This window comes from Bombina bombina, chromosome 1 (assembly GCF_027579735.1).
Source record: "Bombina bombina isolate aBomBom1 chromosome 1, aBomBom1.pri, whole genome shotgun sequence".
Lineage (NCBI taxonomy): Eukaryota > Metazoa > Chordata > Amphibia > Anura > Bombinatoridae > Bombina > Bombina bombina.
The window spans coordinates 600567859-600587018 of record NC_069499.1 but is presented as its reverse complement, the minus strand read 5'-3'; the positions used below and the strand labels follow the sequence as shown (position 1 = coordinate 600587018).

The 19160-nt window shown below is 44.7% G+C and overlaps 1 long non-coding RNA gene across 1 annotated transcript in view; it reads left to right on the top strand.

The window, feature by feature from the left end:
• Positions 1 to 19160, top strand: part of LOC128638942 (uncharacterized) — a 51506-nt gene that overhangs the window by 9422 nt on the left and 22924 nt on the right. The window lies entirely within an intron of this gene.

Here is a 19160-nt window from a genome sequence, read left to right as displayed (position 1 = left end):
TTTTACAGGTAATTTTGTAATTATTTTAACTAGGTAGCTATTAAATAGTTAATAACTATTTAATAGCTATTGTACCTAGTTAAAATAAATACAAAGTTGCCTGTAAAATAAATATAAATCCTAAAATACCTACAATATAATTATTTGTTATATTGTAGCTATATTACGGGTTATTTTACAGGTAAGTATTTAGTTTTAAATAGGAATACTTTAGTAAATAAGATTTAATTTATTTTGTTAGATTAAAATTATATTTAATTTAGGGGGGTGTTAGGGTTAGACTTAGCTTTAGGGGTTAATACATTTATTAGAGTAGCGGCGAGGTCCGGTCGGCAGATTAGGGGTTAATACTTGAAGTTAGGTGGCGGCGACGTTGGGGGGGGCAGATTAGGGCTTAATACTATTTATTATAGGGTTATTGAGGCGGGAGTGCGGCGGTTTAGGGGTTAATAACTTTATTATAGTGGCGGCGAGGTCCAGTCGGCCGATTAGGGGTTTATTAAGTGTAGTTAGGTAGCGGCGACGTTGGGGTGGCAGATTAGGGGTTAATAAATATTATGTAGGTGTCGGCGATGTTAGGGGCAGCAGATTAGGGGGCCATAGGGATAATGTAGGTGGCGGCGGTGTGCGGTCGGCAGATTAGGGGTTAAAAAAATGTATTATAGTGGCGGCGATGTGGGGGGACCTCGGTTTAGGGGTACATAGGTAGTTTATGGGTGTTAGTGTACTTTATAGCACAGTAGTTTAGAGCTTTATAAACCGGCGTTAGCCCAGAAAGCTCTTAACTACTGACTTTTTTATGCGGCTGGAGTCTTGTCGGTAGAGGCTCTACCGCTCACTTCAGCCAAGACTCTAAATACCAGCGTAAGGAAAATCCCATTGAAAAGATAGGATACGCAATTGGCGTAAGGGGATCTGCGGTATGGAAAAGTCGTGGCTTGAAAGTGAGCGGTAGACCCTTTCCTGCCTGACTCTAAATACCAGCGGACGGCCAAAAGCAGCGCTAGGACCCCTTAACGCTGCTTTTGACGGCTAACGCAGAACTCTAAATCTAGCCGTTTGCATTTTATAAACACTGTACAAACCTAAATCATATTATGCAAACAAATCTGTATAAACAGTACACATTTACATTATTTCATAAAAACTGTCTATACACAGAGACAAAAATAAGACACTTAAACTCATGCACAGTAATTTACAAAGTTAAAATTGTAAAAAATATGTAAATTTTGAGATAAATGTGGATCAATGCCCCACACTGTCGATAGGGGGTGCACAAAGGCAACAGATATGTAATCACTCACCAGGAGATGATAAATACAAGGGAAGCAAATATATGAAAAATGTATGTAATAATAATTAAAAAAAAGTCCAAAAGTCACAAGGGGTGGTCACTCAATCTTCTTATAAACTGTAGACAGGTAATACATCACTCCCATAAAATGCCTAGATTACAAGTGGTGCGTTAACTGTAGCACAAGTGCAATATGTTTTTTTTAGGCTCCCTAGAGCGTCTTCAGCCTCTTTAGCCTCACCAGTCCTTATGTTATTAAATACTATTTAATAACATTAGGAAGTTGAGGCTAGAATCTACTTTAATAGAAGAGAGCTACTAATCTGTGTGAGTCACTCCCCTTTATGGGAGTATTTAAACAGATAAATAAATAAATAATAATAATATATATATATATAGGGTATATAAAAAAATATGCCTATAGGTCTTGCAGTTTCTTCTCACTTAATGTTGCAGCTGGGGTTGCAACCTTTTCTGGAAAATTCATTCATTCATTAACATACATTTGCATAAATAATTATACAGCATAAATTAGGAACTAAAGCTTCTAGAACTAATTTTAAATGACCAATGGTTTATAATTAGATTCTAACACACCTAGAAGAAGTTTGATCATGATAACATCTAAGGGGTTAATTTTTTTAGTTAAATCCAGTCAAGATAATACCAACCCCCAAGTGTTAAACAAACCTTAAATTCAATAAAGACACAACTATCAGGGCTGGGAGAAAACCAACCTCCCCCAAAAGGGGGAGGGGTTGTTTTATTAATAAATACATAAATAACTTTAAATAACGAACTGCTACCAGCTGGCAAGATGATCTTGTCCTATTAACCCTTTAAGGGGTGTGGCTGCCCTGGGAATGAGGACGCCCTCATTCCGTCTACCTATCCGCTCAAGGAAGATCGACCAGTGAGCCGACCTATCCCTAGCCCCTTGGTGACTAGGGTCCTAAATGCCCACTGTACCTTCCTTCTATGATTGTTACGGCAAATTGGAATTTGTTGCCACACCCCTTTCCGCCACACTTGAGAAAGCATGACAAACCGCCAACCTGTTTAAGGGTTAAGAAGTCTCCAACACTGGATAGTCAATGGCCCCCCAGGCAAAAGATTGTTAGTCCCGAAAGGAGACCCCATACTACCAATTAACGCCCTTGGGCTTACAAAGGTCCACATGATTATGTAGCCCCCTGCCAAGGGAAGAATAAGCCAGATGAACTCACGAACTGAACTCCTCCATCCGATTCAGCACCTGTAATAGTAATAACAACAGAAAAACAAGGAGGGCTGGGAGGGAAGACAAGAAACAGGTTAATGATTCACTTTCTATTTTGCAGTTCTTTTTATCACCTCTGAATCTCCACGTCCTAAAACTCCTGCTGCCCAGCAGGCACAACCTCCTTTAACCCATTCCTATCTCTCCTTTCTTCCAAAGAAATTACCCCTTAAATTGTTACGTCCCTAAATAGGTCCTTCACTTTCCTAAGGGGTTACATTTTTTAGTTAAATACAGTCAAGATAATACCAACCCCCAAATTTTAAACAAACCTAAAATTCAATAAAGACACAACACTCAGGGTTGGGAGAAAACCAACAGGGGGAGGGGTTGTTTTTATTAATAAATACATAAATAACTTTAAATAACAAACTGCTACCAGATGACAAGATGATCTTGTCCTATTAACCCTATAAGGGGTGTGGCCACCCTTGGAATGAGGACGCCCTCATTCCGCCTACCTATCCACTCAAGGAAGATCGACCAGCGAGCCGACCTATCCCTAGCGTCCTAAACACCCACTGTACCTTCCTTCTATGATTGTTACGGCAAATTAGAATTTGTTGCCACACCCCTTTCTGCCACCAAAAAAAGGAAAAGGTACTCTTGCCCCACTAACCATAACAGGAAGCCAAGACCTGCTTGATATTATCCAAGAACAAATCCGTACCCCTATCTGACAAGTGTACCTGATCTCTCCGGAACAAACCCGCATAATCAATTTTGATATTGTCATGCGAGACCACCTTCCCCCCTGAAGCCAGCACCACCTTACTCACATCTCTATTGAGTTTCCTCTTCACCCGGAAACCCGCCTTCCTGGTGGCCATATGCCTCCATATATTCCTCAAAATGATATTTGACCATATAATGGTCACTCCCTGAAATGGAGCCATCAGCCATCTAATGTCAGACACCATGATATCAGCCAAATTCCCCATTGGCATGGTCCCTACATCATTCCCTCCTAGATGAAGAAAAACAACATGAGGCCTGCCTGGCAAATGTGAGCACATCATGCCCTTCCTGCCTAACCACCTAATGGAAACCTTTTCTGATGGCAATCCCAGTTGTTGGCCTCCTGGCTGCGATGCAGCCCGAATGGCCGCCCAATGTATGTATGAATGCCCCACAATCTATATTCTCCTGCATCCTGCGGCCTGTCCTGCAAAGAACAGCAACAAACCATAAGGTCCTGGCTTCCCAAAACTCACATACCAAAACACAAGAAACTAACTAGAATAACTGATCGAAACAACTTGCAATTACCTCCTATATCCTAAAACTGGTTCAGGGGCCTAATATATTTTTGCCCTGATGACCAACACCCTAGCGCCTTAATCTGTCCCTCCAAACACCCCGACTTGGCCACATCCGCGGCTGACCCAATGCAGAAAGAATGAGGAGCCACTACCACCGGGTCCTATCCTAGACTGCACACTACTCTCCTTAACACCGTTCTGAATTGAAATTGGGATACATAAGACCCATCCTCATGTACCAGAAACAGCCATCTACATTTGGCCTAATTGCTATAAACTTTTGCAAAGCAAAACTGGACAGATAGATGGCTCCACCTGCGAAAGCAAATTGAGCCATCTACCCCTCCCTGCCTCCATCTTAGATCTTGCCATGAACACTAAAACTGTCTGATCTTCCAATCTCACGTGTTCCCTCAATAAACCTGTGCCAGGTGAGGTGTAGTCTTGGATTTTGCTACTAATTCGCTGATTCTAAGGGCCAGATACCTTCTAGTTGTCCTATTAACAGCGCTAGCCTAATCCTAGTAATCGGCTCCCTCACATCCTTCCTCCTACCCCCTAACCTATGAACTCCCTTCAAAGCTGCCCTAGCAATAAAACCCTAGTCACATCCTCTACCCCATACAGTTTAGAGAAAAAAGCTACCACTGCCACCTTGCCACCTATAGCACCAGGAGATAAGGCCGCTACCTTAAGGGAACCTAGCCAGGTAATTAATAACTGCACTGAAGGGGTCCTCCTTGTGGTATTGAAGACATTCAAGAATTTACCCCACTCACTCCAAGCAACACTGTATGCCTGCCAAGTCCTAGGTGCCAGCGAACCTTTTAACAGCCTTAGCGCAGCTCCCCAGAACTCACCACCTGTCAGAGATATGTTGAACACATGTTACCCACGCTGTCTGCCTCCGGCGCCAATTCCCTAAACTTAGTCCACTGAAACTGTGATAGAGCATCGGCAATCCCATTGTGAACCACTGGAACATGTCTAGCATTAAAAGCGATGTTATGCCGCAAACATCTAAGTACTAACTGCCTCAGTATGTTCACAATGGGTGGAGAACTAGCGGAAAGCCTGTTAATGGAATAAACAACACTTTGATTGTCACACCAAAAAACTACCGTCCTTTTCTGCAACCTATCCCACCACAGTTCAATGGCCACTAAGATTGGGAATAACTCTAAGAGGGTCAAATTCCAGACTAGTCTGATGCTGTTCCATTCTGGCGGCCAAGGTGAGGCAAACCAGAGACCATTAAAATACGTCCCAAAGCCTGCACTACCTGCCGCATCCATGAATAGGTGCAATTCCTGACTGGAAACTGGAGAAGCCCTCCACATCCTAACCCCATTGAAATCCTTCAAGAAAAGCAGCCTTACCCGTAATTCAGCTATAATAGCCCTCGACAATCTAATGCGCGATTTAGGATTGTGTAAGCCCCTTGTGGTGGCCTCCATCCTCCGGTTAAATATCCTACCCATTGGCATGACTCTTGTTGTGAAATTTAGAGTCCCCAGCAATGACTGAAATTCCCTCAGGGTAGCATGACCTGTGTCCAGGATGATGGAGATGGATGCAGCGGCCGCCTGAATCTTAACACTCAAAAGTCTACATTCCTTTGCCACTGTATCCACCTCAATCACCAGGAAAACTAGTCATGTAGCTGGGCCCTTCATTTTTTCCCTTGCTAAAGGTACCCTGATCTCCGCCATCAAGGATTGCATCACTCCGAAAAGGTATGCGCACTCACCCGATCCTGCGGCCCCCATAAACAGAAAGTCATCCAGGTAATGAGCCACCTGCCCAAGACTGGACCCGCGCACCACTGCCCAATGGAGAAAGGAACTAAACCACTCGAAATATGCACAAGAAATGGCATACCCCATCGGCAAGCAGCGGTCAACGTAATACCGGCCCGAGACCTGCAACTCATCAAGTGGAAGCTATCCGGATGTATAGGCAAAAGATGGAAAGCCGACTCGATGTCTACTTTAGCCATTTCGGCCTCCTCACCTAAGCTCTGTACAATAGCTAGTGCCGACTCAAACGACTGATAAACTACTGAAGTGTCAGGCTCATCCAGCGCATCATTCACTGAATTCCCCTTTGGGTGTGACAAGTGCTGGATGAGTCTGAACTTCCCCGGTTCCTTCTTGGGCACAACACCCAGTGGGGAAACTACTAGATTCTCAAATGGGGGAGAAGAAAAGGGGCCCGCCATCCTACCCAACCTGACCTCCTTATCTATTTTTTCCTGTAGAGCTAGCAGAAATTGATACGCTGACTTCAAATTGCGTATTGCAAATGGGGGACAAACTAACCTATGAAGTGAGATTTGAAAACCATAAGATAAACCTGTCTGAAGAAATTCCGCCCCCTCCCTATTAGGGTAATCCCTAAACTCCTTAAATATGCTGCAAGCTTCATTGGCGTGTGCACCCTTTCCCGTAGGACCCTGTCTGAATTGTTGCTTGCCAGTGTGACTATCTCTCTAACTTTTACAATTGTTCCCTGGGTGGGCCCCACTACAATAGATGCGCACGTGCCAAAAGAGGCACTGCGCTCCCCTATTGCATAACTTCTCCTGAAAATGCCAGCATTCTCTGCCCCCTTGTCAGGGTTTTTCCCTGTTTTGTTTGCCATGTGCTGCTGGCAGCCATTTTACTCACCTCTCTTGCTGACTCTGGTGCATACTGTGTGATGCTGCTCATTTCCTGCACTTCCTTTTATGGCCAGACTGGTGTACATCATCCGCGTGAGACAGGATGCAGTCTCAGAATTGTGATGTCATCACTTATTATTCAAAGGGCCTCTGTTCAGTATGCTTTGCCCTTGCGTTGGCTCAGACCTGTTTGTGAGAGCTTCTGTGTATTACCTGGCTGTCTGATGTCCCTCCTGGTTCCTTATCCCTGGCTTGTTCCTGACTCTGTTGTTCTCCTTGTTCCTGATTCCAGCTCGTCTGACTACTCACTTTGGCTCCTGACTCGGCTCATCTGTCTACCAGCTCTGGTTTTGATTCCTGGCTTATTATTTGACTTGTGGACTTTTTATTATTTCTCTTGTTAAGTGTATCCAGTCCACGGATCATCCATTACTTATGGAATATATTCTCCTTCCCAACAGGAAGCTGCAAGAGTCCACCCACAGCAAAGCTGCTATATAGCTCCTCCCCTAACTGCCATATTCAGTCATTCTCTTGCAAGCCTCAACATAGATAGGAGGTTGTGAGAGTCTGTGGTGCTTTCTACTTAGTTTATTCTTCAATCAAAAGTTTGTTATTTTTAAATGGCACCGGAGTGTGCTGTTTATCTCAGGCAGTATTTGGAAGAAGAATCTGCCTGCGTTTTTCTATGATCTTAGCAGACGTAACTAAGATCCATTTGCTGTTCTCACACATTCTGAGGAGTGAGGTACTTCAGAGGGGGAATGGCGTGCAGGTTTTCCTGCAGATAAGGTATGTGCAGTAAAATATTTTTCTAGGAATGGAATTGACTAAGAAAATACTGCTGATACCGAAGTAATGTAAGTAAAGCCTTAAATGCAGCGATAGCGACTGGTATCAGGCTTATTAATAGAGATACATACTCTTGTAAAAATGTGTTTTAAAACGTTTGCTGGCATGTTTAATCGTTTTTTAACATATGTTTGGTGATAAAACTTATTGGGGCCTAAGTTTTTTCCACATGGCTGGCTTAAATTTTGCATAGAAACAGTTTCCTGAGGCTTTCCACTGTTATAGTATAAAAGTTACAGTTGGTGCAGTTAAAATTACAAACAGTGACATTCAGCTTCCCTCAGCAGTCCCCTGCATGCTATAGGACATCTCTGAAGGGCTCAAAAGGGCTTCAAAAGTAGGAGCTGTTATGACTGTTTAAAACATATTTTTCGTTTTGTTAATCTGTTTTTTGTATTAGGGGTTAATCATCCATTTGCAAGTGGGTGCAATGCTCTGCTAACTTGTTACATACACTGTAAAAATTTTGTTAGTTTAACTGCCTTTTTTCACTGTTATTTCAAATTTTGGCAAAATTTGTTTCTCTTAAAGGCACAGTAACGTTTTATATATTTGCTTGTTAACTTGATTTAAAGTGTTTTCCAAGCTTACTAGTCTCATTATTAGTCTGTTCTAACATGTCTGACATAGAGGAAGCTCTGTGTTCATTATGTTTTAAAGCCATGGTGGAACCCCATCTTAGAATGTGTACCAGATGTACTGATTTCATGTTAAACAATAAAGATCATTTTTTGTCTTTAAAAACATTATCACCAGAGGATTCTGTCGTGGGGGTAGTTATGCCGACTAACTCTCCCCACGTGTCAGACCTTTTGACTCCCGCTTTAGGGACTCACGCTCAAATGGCGCCAAGTACATCAAGGGCACCCATAGCGTTTCTTTACCAGGGGATTCTGTCGAGGGGAAAGTTATGCCGACTAACTCTCCCCACGTGTCAGACCCTTCGACTCCCGCTTCAGGGACTCACGCTCAAATGGCGCCAAGTACATCAAGGGCGCCCATAGCGTTTATTTTACAAGACATGGCAAAGGTGGTGAATAATATTCTGGCAGCAGTATTAGTCAGACTACCTGAAATTAAAGGAAAGCAGTTAGCTCTGGGGGTAGATACAGAGCATACAGACGCTTTAAGAACCATGTATGATACTACCTCACAATATGCTTAGTCTGTGGGTGATTTTTTTTTTTTTTGACTCAGGGAAGATGATTTAACCTGATTCTGATATTTCTACATTTAAAATTTATGCTTGAGAACCTCCACTTGTTGCTCAGGGAGGCTTTGGCTGCTCTGAATGAATGTGTACAATCGCAGGGCCAGAGAAATTGTGTAGACTGGATAAATAATATGCAGTGCCGGTGTGTACTGATGTTTTTCCAATACCTAAAGAGGTTTACTAAAAAAAATTTTTTTAATAAGGAATGGGATAGACCAGGTGTGCCGTTCTCTTCCCCTCCTATTTTTTAGAAGAATGTTTTCTAATAGTTACCACCACACGGGACTTCTGGCAGACAGTTCCTAAGGTGGAGAGAAGAGTTTCTACTCTAGCTAAGCGTACCACTACCTCTGACGAGGACAGTTGTGCTTTTTAGATCCAATGGATAAAAAATGTTTATTCAACAGGGTTTTATCCTGCAGCCCCTTGCATACATTGCTTCTGTCACTGCTGCTGCGGCGTTCTGGGTTGAGTCTCTTGATGAGGCTTTACAGTTAAGCGACTCCATTGGATGAATATATTTGACAAGCTTATGCTAGCCAATTCCTTTGTTTTCTGATGCCTTGTTCATTTGACTAGACTAACGGCTAAGAATTCTGTTTTTTACTATACTGGCGCGCAGAGCGCTATGGCTTATATCATGGTCAGCTGTCGTGACTTTAATAAATAAGCTACTTAACTTCCCTTCAAGGGGCAGACCCTATTCGGGCCTGGTTTGAAGGAGATTATTGCTTATATCACTGGAGGAAAAGGTCATGCCCTTCCTCAGGATAGGTCTAAATCAAGGGCAAAAAAAAAAAAAAAAAGTCTAATTTTCGTACCTTTTAAAAACTTCAGGGCAGGTGTGGCATCCTCTTCCTCTAAGGCAAAACAAGAGGGAATTTTTGCTCAGTCCAAGGCGGTCTGGAGACAATCGGACCTGGAACAAAGATAAGCAGGCCAAGGAGCCTGCTGCTGCCTCTAAGGCAGCATGAAGGAACGGACCCCTATCCGGTAACGGATCCTATAGGGGGCAGACTTTCATTCTTTGCCCAGGCGTGGGCAAGAGATGCCCAGGATCCCTAGGCATTGGAATTTATATCCCAGAGATATCTTCTGGATTTCAAAGATTCCCCCCCAAAAAAAGGGGAGATTTCGCCTTTCACAATTATCTGCAAACCAGATAAAGAAGGAGGCATTCTTACATTGTGTACGAGATCCATCCAGTTCCAAGAGAGGAACAGGGACAGAGTTTTTACTCAAATCTGTTTGTGGTTCCCAAGGAGAGGGAACCTTCAGACCTATTTTGGATCTAAAGATCTTAAACAAATTCCTCAGAATTCCGTCATTTAAGATGGAAACTATTCGTACCATCTTAACTATGATCCAGGAGAGTCAATAGAGGACTACAATGGATTTGAAGGATGCTTATCCTCACATTGTGATGCATAAAGATCACCATCGTTTTTCAGGTTTGCCTTTCTAGACAGGCATTACCAGTTTGTAGCTCTTTCCTTTGGGATATCTACAGCCCCAAGAATCTTTATGGAGGTTCTGGGGTCGCTTTGGCGGTCCTTAGACCGCGGGGCATAGAAGTGGCCCCTTATTTAGACGACATCCTGATACAGGCGTCAAACATCCAAATTGCCCAGTCTCATACGGACGTAGTACTGGCATTTCTGAGATCACATGGGTGGAAAGTGAACAAGGAAAGAGTTCTCTATCCCCAATCTCAAGGGTTTCCCTCCTAGGGACTCTGATAGATTCTGTAGAAATGAAAATTTACCTGACGGAGTCCAGGTTGTCAAAGTTTCTAAATTTCTGCCGTGTTTTTTTCATCCCATCCGCGCCCTTCGGTGGCTCAGTACATGAATGAAATCGGCTTAATGGTAGCGGCAAGGGACATAGTACCGTTTGCACGTCTACATTTCAGACCGCTGCAACTATGCATGCTCAGTCAGAGGAACGGGGATTACACAGATTTGTCCCCCTGTTAAACCTGGACCAAGAGACCAGAGATTCTCTTCTCTGGTGACTATGTCGGGTCCATCTGTCCAAGGGTATGACCTTCCGCAGGTCAGATGGGACAATTGTTACAATAGATGCCAGCCTTTTAGGTTGGGATGCAGTCTGGAACTCCCTGAAGGCTCAGGGATAGTGGACTTAGGAGGAGACCCTCCTTCTAATAAATATTCTGGAACTGGGAGTGATATTCCATGCTCTTCAGACTTGGCCTCAGTTAGCAACTCTGAGGTACATCATACTCAGTCGGACAATATACACGACTGTGGCTTACATCAGCCATCAAGGGGGAACAGAAGTTCCCTAGCGATGTTAGAAATCTTACAATAATTCACTGGACAGAGACTCACTCTTGTCTATCAGCTATTCATATCCCAGGTGTTGAGAACTGGGAGGTGGATTTTCTAAGTCGTCAGACTTTTCTTCCGGGGGAGTGGGATTTCCTCCGGAGGTCAAGACCAAGCAGGAGAGGGCTTTGGTGTTTTTGACAGCGCCTGCGTAGCCACGCAGGACCTGGTATGCAGATCTGGTGGACATGTCATCCTTTCCATCACGGTCTCTGCTTCAGAGACAGGTCCCTCTACCTCAGGGTCCTTTCAACCATCTAAATAGAATCAATCTGAGATGGACTGCCTGGAGACTGAACGCTTGATGTTATCAAAGCATGGCTTCTCCGAGTCAGTCATTGATACCTTAATACAGACATGAAAGCCTGTCTCTAGGAAAATTGAACATAGATATGGTGTAAATATCTGATTGTTATGAATCCAAGGGTTACTCATGGAGTAAAGTCTGGATTCCCAGGATATTATCTTTTCTCCAAGATGTTTTTGAGAAAAGGGTTGTCAGCTAATTCCTTAAAAGGGGACAGATTTTTACTCTGTCTATTTTTTTGCACAAGCGTCTGGCAGGTATTCTAGACGTTCAGGCATTTGGTCAGGCTTTGGTTAGATCCAAGCCTGTGTTTAAAACTGTTGCTCCGCCATGGAGCTTAAACCTGATTCTTAAGGTTCTTCAAGAAGTTCCGTTTGAACCTTTTTTGTTCCATAGATATCAATCTTTATCTTGGAAAGTTTCTTTTGGGTAGCTAATTCCTCGACTCGTAGAGTCTCCAAGTTATCTGTGTTACAATGTGATTCTCCTTATCTGGTCCTTCGTACGGATAAGGTAGTCCTGCGTACCAACCTGGGTTTTTTCCTAAGGTGGTATCTAACAAGTACATCACTCAAGAGATAGTTGTTCCATGCTTGTATCCTAATCCTTCCTCAAAGAAGGAACGTCTATTACACAATATTGGACGTGGTTTGTGCTTTAAAGTTTTACTTACAAGCTACTACAGTTTTCATCAAACGTTCACCTTGTTTGTTGTCTATTCTGGACAGAGGAGAGGTCAAAAGACTTCAGCAGCCTCTCTGTCTTTTTGGTTAAAAAGCATAATTCATTTAGCTTATGAGACTGCTGGACAGCAGCCTCCTGAAGGGATTACAGCTCATTCTACTAGAGCTGTGGTTTTCACTTGGGCCTTTTTTAAATGTGGCTTCTGTTGAACAGATTTACAAGACGGAGTCTTGGTCTGCGCTTCATACTTTTCAAATTTAACAAATTTGATACCTTGCTTCTTCGGAGGCTATTTTTGGGAGAAAGGGTTTTTTACAGGCAGTGGTAACTTCCGTTTAAGTACCTGCCTTGTCCCTCCCATCATCCGTGTACTTTAGCTTTGGTATTGGTATTCCATAAGTAATGGATGATCCGTGGACTGGATACACTTAACAAGAGAAAACATAATTTATGCTTACCTGATAAATTTATTTCTCTTGTAGTGTATCCAGTCCACGGCCCGCCCTGTCACTTTAAGGCAGGTAATTTTTTCATTTGAACTACAGTCACCACTGCACCCTATGGTTTTTCCTTTCTCTGCATGTTTTCGGTCGAATGACTGAATATGGCAGTTAGGGGAGGAGCTATATAGCAGCTTTGCTGTGGGTGGACTCTTGCAGCTTCCTGTTGGGAAGGAGAATATATTCCATAAGTAATGGATGATCCGTGGACTGGATACACTACAAGAGAAATAAATTTATCAGGTAAGCATAAATTATGTTTTTTTGCTATTAATAAAGGTGTGATTATTTTTGCACTTCTCGTCTCAGTCTGATTCCTGGCATCCTGACATTACGCAAGGGCCATGAATCCTGATGGTGCTAATAATCCACCTTTACCTGCCATAATTTCCAGGATGGATGTACAGGATCACCGCTTGGATCAATTTGCACTAGCCCTGCAAACCCTGCTGACTCGCACTGCACATTTGGACCAAAGTGTCCCGCAAGTTTTGGCTGCTCCTGTTTCCGCTGCTGCACCTAGTCCTACCAGGAGCATGTCCGGTTCTGCACCTCTACCTCAGCGATATGGAGGCGATCCTAATCAGTGCAGAAGGTTTTTTAACAAGGTGGGCATTTACTTTGAGATGTTACCTCAGGTGTTTCCCTCTGACAGAGCTAAGGTGGGATTTCTCATCTCGTTACTCTCTGACACAGCTCTTGCCTGGGCTAATCCCTTGTGGGAGACTAATAAACCTGTGATTTCAAATTATCCTGAATTTGTGGCCTCTTTTTGAAGGGTATTTGATGTTCCAGCTCGCTCCTCCTCTGCTGCTAAACTACTCATGTCCATTCATCAAGGTACAAGATCTGTTGCCCAGTATGCCATTGAGTTCCGAACGCTTGCCACAGAGGTAGGTTGGAACAATGAAGCCCTTGTTGCCGCCTTCTTTCATGGGCTCTCTGATACAATTAAAGACGAAGTTGCTGCCAGAGATTTACCAGAGGATCTTGAGGCATTGGTGTCTTTTTTGATCCTAATTGACATCAGACTCAGAGAGAGGCCCTCTTTCAAGGAGCGCTTGCGGAAGCCTCCTTTTCCGTTGTCTCCTACGTGTTTGTTCCCACCCATGACTCCCTCTCTTCCCATGCCTCCTGGTCCAGAGTCACCAGGTACTGCTGTGCCGATGCAGTTGGGATTCACGTGTCTCTCCGTGGTGGAGAGGGCCTTTAGAAGGAGGGAGGGGCTCTGCCTCTATTGTGGGTTACAGGGCCACCTTTTGAAGTCTTGTCCTACACGGCCGGGAAATGCTCACACCTAAGGTCCTGTCGGGGGCAGACCTTGGGTGGTTTATCCTCGTCCCCGGAACCCATAAAGGAGAAACATTTTGGTCACGGTTGTCCTTTCCTGGGTGGACTCCTCCATAGTAACCCAGGCTCTTGTTGACTCCGGTGCTGCGGGCTATTTCATTGACAGTGCTTTTGTATCAAAGCACTCCATTCCTGTTTTGCCTTGGTCGGTTCCGCTTGCTATTGAGGCCATTGATGGCAGGCCCCTTCAGCCCGTACTCGTTACTCACAAAACTGCTCCGTTATCCATGGCTGTTGGGGCTCTCCATTTTGAAACCCTCCAGTTCCAGGTGATAAACTCTCCACATTTTCCGGTTGTTCTGGGTTATCCCTGGCTCCAAAAGCACAATCCCAGTTTCGACTGGCGCAGGTCCGAAATTTTGTCATGGACTCCACAATGTATTACCACTTATCTTCGGAAACCAGTTAAAGTTTTGTGCACTTCTTCGGTAGCTCAATTCCCAGAGGAGTACCGAGAGTTCTTAGACTTTTTTGACAAGGTGCATGCTGGTACGTTGCCTCCTCACCAGTCTTACGATTGTGCCATAGACCTGCAACCCAGAGCCATTCCTCCTCGGGCCCTGGTTTACCCCCTGTCTGTTGCAGAGAATTGTGCTATGGAGGAGTATGTTGCCAATGCTCTGTTGCGGGGTATCATCCACAAATCCTGCTCTCCTGCAGGGGCTGGCTTCTTCTTTGTGAAGAAAAAGGGTGGCGAGTTAAGACCATGCATCGATTATAGGGGTCTTAATCGCCATTAAGAATGCTTACCCTATTCCGCTCATTACAGAACTCTTTGACCGCCTCAAGGGAGCTACAATCTTTACTAAACTTGATTTGAGAGGAGCATACAATCTCGCTAGGATCAAGGAGGGCCACTAATGGAAAACAGCATTTAACACCAGGAGCAGGCATTATGAGTATCTTGTAATGCCCTTTGGCCTATGTAATGCTCCTGCTGTTTTCCAGGAATTTATTAATGATGTCCTATGAGATATGTTGCAACAGTGTGTTGTGGTGTACTTAGACGACATCCTCATACACTCACCCACACTTGAGGAAATCGTTCTGATGTTACACGGGTTCTTCAGAGACTACGTGAGAATGGCCTGTTTTGTAAACTCGAGAAATGTGAGTTCCATCAGACTCAAGTAACCTTCCTAGGTTATGTTATCTCTGTTGCAGGGTTCTACATGGATCCTGACAAGTTATCTGCAGTTCTGCAGTGGCCTCGCCCAGTTGGTCTTCGGTCTATTCAACGTTTTTTAGGGTTCGACAATTACTATAGAAAGTTTAATAAAAACTTTTCTTCCTTGGTTAAACCTATCACAGACATGACCCGTAAAGAGAATGATCCATTCCATTGGTCACCTACTGCCATTAAGGCCTTCGATAGTCTTAAGACTGCCTTTGCTGCCGCTCCAGTTCTGGCTCATCCTAACCTTGTCCTGCCTTTCATTCTTGAAGTTGATGCGTCTGAGACTGGAGTAGGTGCCCTCTTGTCTCAACGTCCTACGCCTGACGGTTCCTTGCATCCGTGTGGTTTCTTGTCTCCAGCAATTATGAAATTGTTGACAGGGAATTACTGGCCATAATTTTGGCACTCAAGGAAGGGAGGCATCTACTCGAGGGTACTAGCGTGATAGTGCTCATTCTTACTGACCACAAGAATTTAACTTATGTATCTGAAGCAAAACGTTTGTCGCCCCAACAGGCCAGATGGGCGCTATTTTTGTCTTGGTTTAATTATGTGGTCTCCTACCTGCCTGGTAGTAAGAATGTTAGGGCTGATGCCCTCTCTCTACAATTTCTGCCTCTGTCCAAGGACAAGTCTGTACCTACTCCAGTTATACCTCCTGACCATATTTTGGCTACCATATGTATTAATTTGACTTCTCCCTTGGGGGAGGAGATCCTGGCTGCTCAAACCAATGCACCTCCTGAGAAACCTAGTGGTAAGTGTTTTGTTCCTGAGAGTCTTCAAACTAAACTTTTGCACACTTACTACTATCCTAAAGCCGCAGGTCACCCAGGCAAGAACCAAATGATTTGGTCTGTCACTCGACAATTCTGATGGCCAGGTCTTCATTCTGATGTTGCTGCGTATGTTGCCTCCTGCTCAGTTTGTGCACAGAATAAGACTCCTCTACGTCTTCCTGTGGGTCTTCTTCAACCTATTGCTAATGGTGAGCGTCCTTGGACACATCTTTCCATGGACTTCATTGTCGAGCTCCCTGTTTCCAATGGCAATACTGTTATCCTTATGGTGGTTGACCGTTTTTTGAAAATGTCACATTGCATTCCCTTGAAGAAATTGCCTACCGCTCAGGAGCTTGCTTCAATTTTTGCCCGGGAGGTCTTCCATTTACATGGGCTACCCAAGGAGATAGTGTCGGACTGGGGTAGCCAGTTTGTCTCCAGATTTTGGTGTTCATTTTGTGGTCAGCTTTTCTTTTCCTCGGCATATCACCCTCAATCCAATGGGGCTGCGAAACGGTCTAATCAAGCTCTGGAACAGTTCCTCCATTGCTATGTCTCAGATCACCACAATAATTGGTCTGAACTGTTACCTTGGGCAGAGTTTGCTCATAATAGTGCTATTAATGCTTTCTCCAAGTTATCCCCGTTCATGGCGAATTATGGGTTTCAACCATCCTTGTTGACCGATTCATTAATTTCTCAGGGTATTCCGGCTTTGGAGGAGCATCTCCGGCAACTCCGTTCCACGTGGGTGTAGATTCAGGATTGTCTTCATTGTCTATGCAGTGCCAAAAGTTCCAGGCTGATGAGGGAGTTTGGCTGTACTCTCGCAACTTGAACCTTCGTGTGCCTTCCAATAAACTGGCTCCCCGTTATGTTGGTCCTTTTCGAATATTCCAACGGGTCAATCCTGTGGCTTATGCTCTTGACCTTCCTCCTGCAATAGGCATCTCCAATGTTTTTCATGTCTCCCTCTTGAAACCATTGGTTTGTAATCGGTTGCCTCGTCCCCATCCTATCTTTATTGACAACCATGAGGAGTATGAGGTCAGCAGCATTATTGACTCTCGTATGTCCAGGGGCTACGTACAGTATTTGGTTCACTGGAGGGGCTATGGTCCGGAGGAGCGTTCATGGGTTCCCTACTCTGATGTTTTTGCTCCCACCCTCCTCCGTGCCTTCCATGTCCATTTCCCCAATAAGCCTTTTGTCCTCCTGCGGGGGAGGGGTCGTTGAGGGGAGAGTACTGTCAGGGTTTTTCCCCTGTTTTGTTTGCCATGTGCTGCTGGCAGCCATTTTACTCACCTCTCTTGCTGACTCTGGTGCATACTGTGTGATGCTGCTCATTTCCTGCACTTCCTTTTATGGCCAGACTGGTGTACATCATCTGTGTGAGTCTCAGAATTGTGATGTCATCACTTATTATTTAAAGGGCCTCTGTTCAGTATGCTTTGCCCTTGCGTTGTCTCAGACCTGTTTGTGAGAGCTCCTGTGTATTACCTGGCTGCCTGACTCGGCTCGTCTGACTATTTGCTTTGGCTCCTGACTCGGCTCGTCTGACTATTCGCTTTGGCTCCTGACTCGGCTCGTCTGACTACCAGCTCTGGTTTTGATTCCTGGCTTGTTATTTGACTTCTGGACTTTTTTTTTATTTTTTGCTATTAATAAAGGTGTGATTATTTTTGCACTTCTCGTCTCAGTCTGATTCCTGGCATCCTGACACTACGCAAGGGCCATGAATCCTGATGGTGCTAATAATCCACCTTTACCTGCCATAATTTCCAGGATGGATGTACAGGATCACCGCTTGGATCAATTTGCACTAGCCCTGCAAACCCTGCTGACTCGCACTGCACATTTGGACCAAAGTGTCCCGCAAGTTTTGGCTGCTCCTGTTTCCCCTGCTGCACCTAGTCCTACCAGGATTCCTGGCATCCTGACACCCATTTCTTATGAAAGGGTCGATTCTGCTTCCCTACGCTAAATTGTTTTACTGGCGCTGAAACCGTGCCATCCAAGAGATCAAGATTGGACCATAGGTCCATTTCTTTCATCCCAAAGTTCAGCACTGAGTTTGCTTCTAACATCCTCCTAAACTGAGCATCATATTGACACCATGCCATACCCTTACCTCTTTCATGGTCAATGACCTCCATATACTTGAGTACATTTACTGTTTGACTAGGGTTTGCTTCTATGTAGCAAGAAGCAAGGACCCTAAAGCAATGCATCCCCTCCTGATAAGTATCAGGTCTCTTCACCTTCTTGTCCCCTGTACCATCCTCCGCCATCTCCTTAACCTGATAAGCAGCCCTTGACAACTCAAAAATCTTTACATAATGACCTTCCCTAATCTTTTTTGCAATCCTGGGTTTCAAGTGTGAATGTAATGAATGCGCTATGCAATGGTAGGTGTCCGCTGTACTAGCTACCCCAGCTTTTTTCCCCCTGCTAGAACCCTCTTGTATTGCCACTATCCCGGTAGACCCTGAAACCTAGCCACCTGCTAGAACACTTTGCACCACTATATTCCTAGGCTTTTTATCCACTCACTTCCTAATCTTCCTAAATAATTTCCGATGTCCCACATCCTTTTGCCCTGCGGAACTATCTGATTCCCCTGACGTAGAAGAATCTTCATCCCTAGTGTGTGGTGCAAGTACTGACTCACTGCTTCCTGATGCTGTAGCCACAGCGACTGTCACCGTCCCAGCCTGTGTGGATCCAGGTGTTCCTTCTACCACTTTTTCTCCAGCTGCCGTTCCACCTTTTGTGGGATTCCCAGCTTCTACTCCGCTGCCTGACGCCTTCTCTGCAGCGTTAGTACTGACCTGTGGCACAAAAATAACAGTGGGAGCAACACAGGGAGAAACAGAGTGCCCTGAGGACTCCCCAGCTGACCCTCTTGAAACCATGGCCCCTACAGGATTCCCCCCTGAAATATGTCCAGATATTAACCTCTTTCTCAAACTTGCCATCAAATCCATATGTCCCACTCTCTTTATTGTTCCCCCACTCGCTGGAGTTCCCAATGGCCCTATTGGCCCTTTTATTGTTTTTTTTCGCTGCTTGGTTGATTTTGTTGCCTAACTGCTTCCCCCAAATTTGCAGAGTTCCCCTTTTTTACAGAAACCTTCCCTCGAGTGGAGGGCCCCCCGGACAACCCGCTCCCCCCTGAGGCTCCACCTACCTGCATATTAGGGACCGAAGAGACCTGCTGTCCCTGAGCCAACAATGCACTAACAACCGCTCTAGCCCCTGCCATCGCCGCAGAGTCAAATGCGCTCTGCCTACCGGACAGATCCAAGATGGTGACTGGAAGTGTGGTGGGCGGTGCCAGAACGAGCGCCCGCACCGGAGCTGCAGTGGAGGCCTGCGCAGAAGTCTCCATGCATTGCGCCTCCAGAAATGGCGTGAAAGATCTACCCTGACCTGAGATGAAAGAGG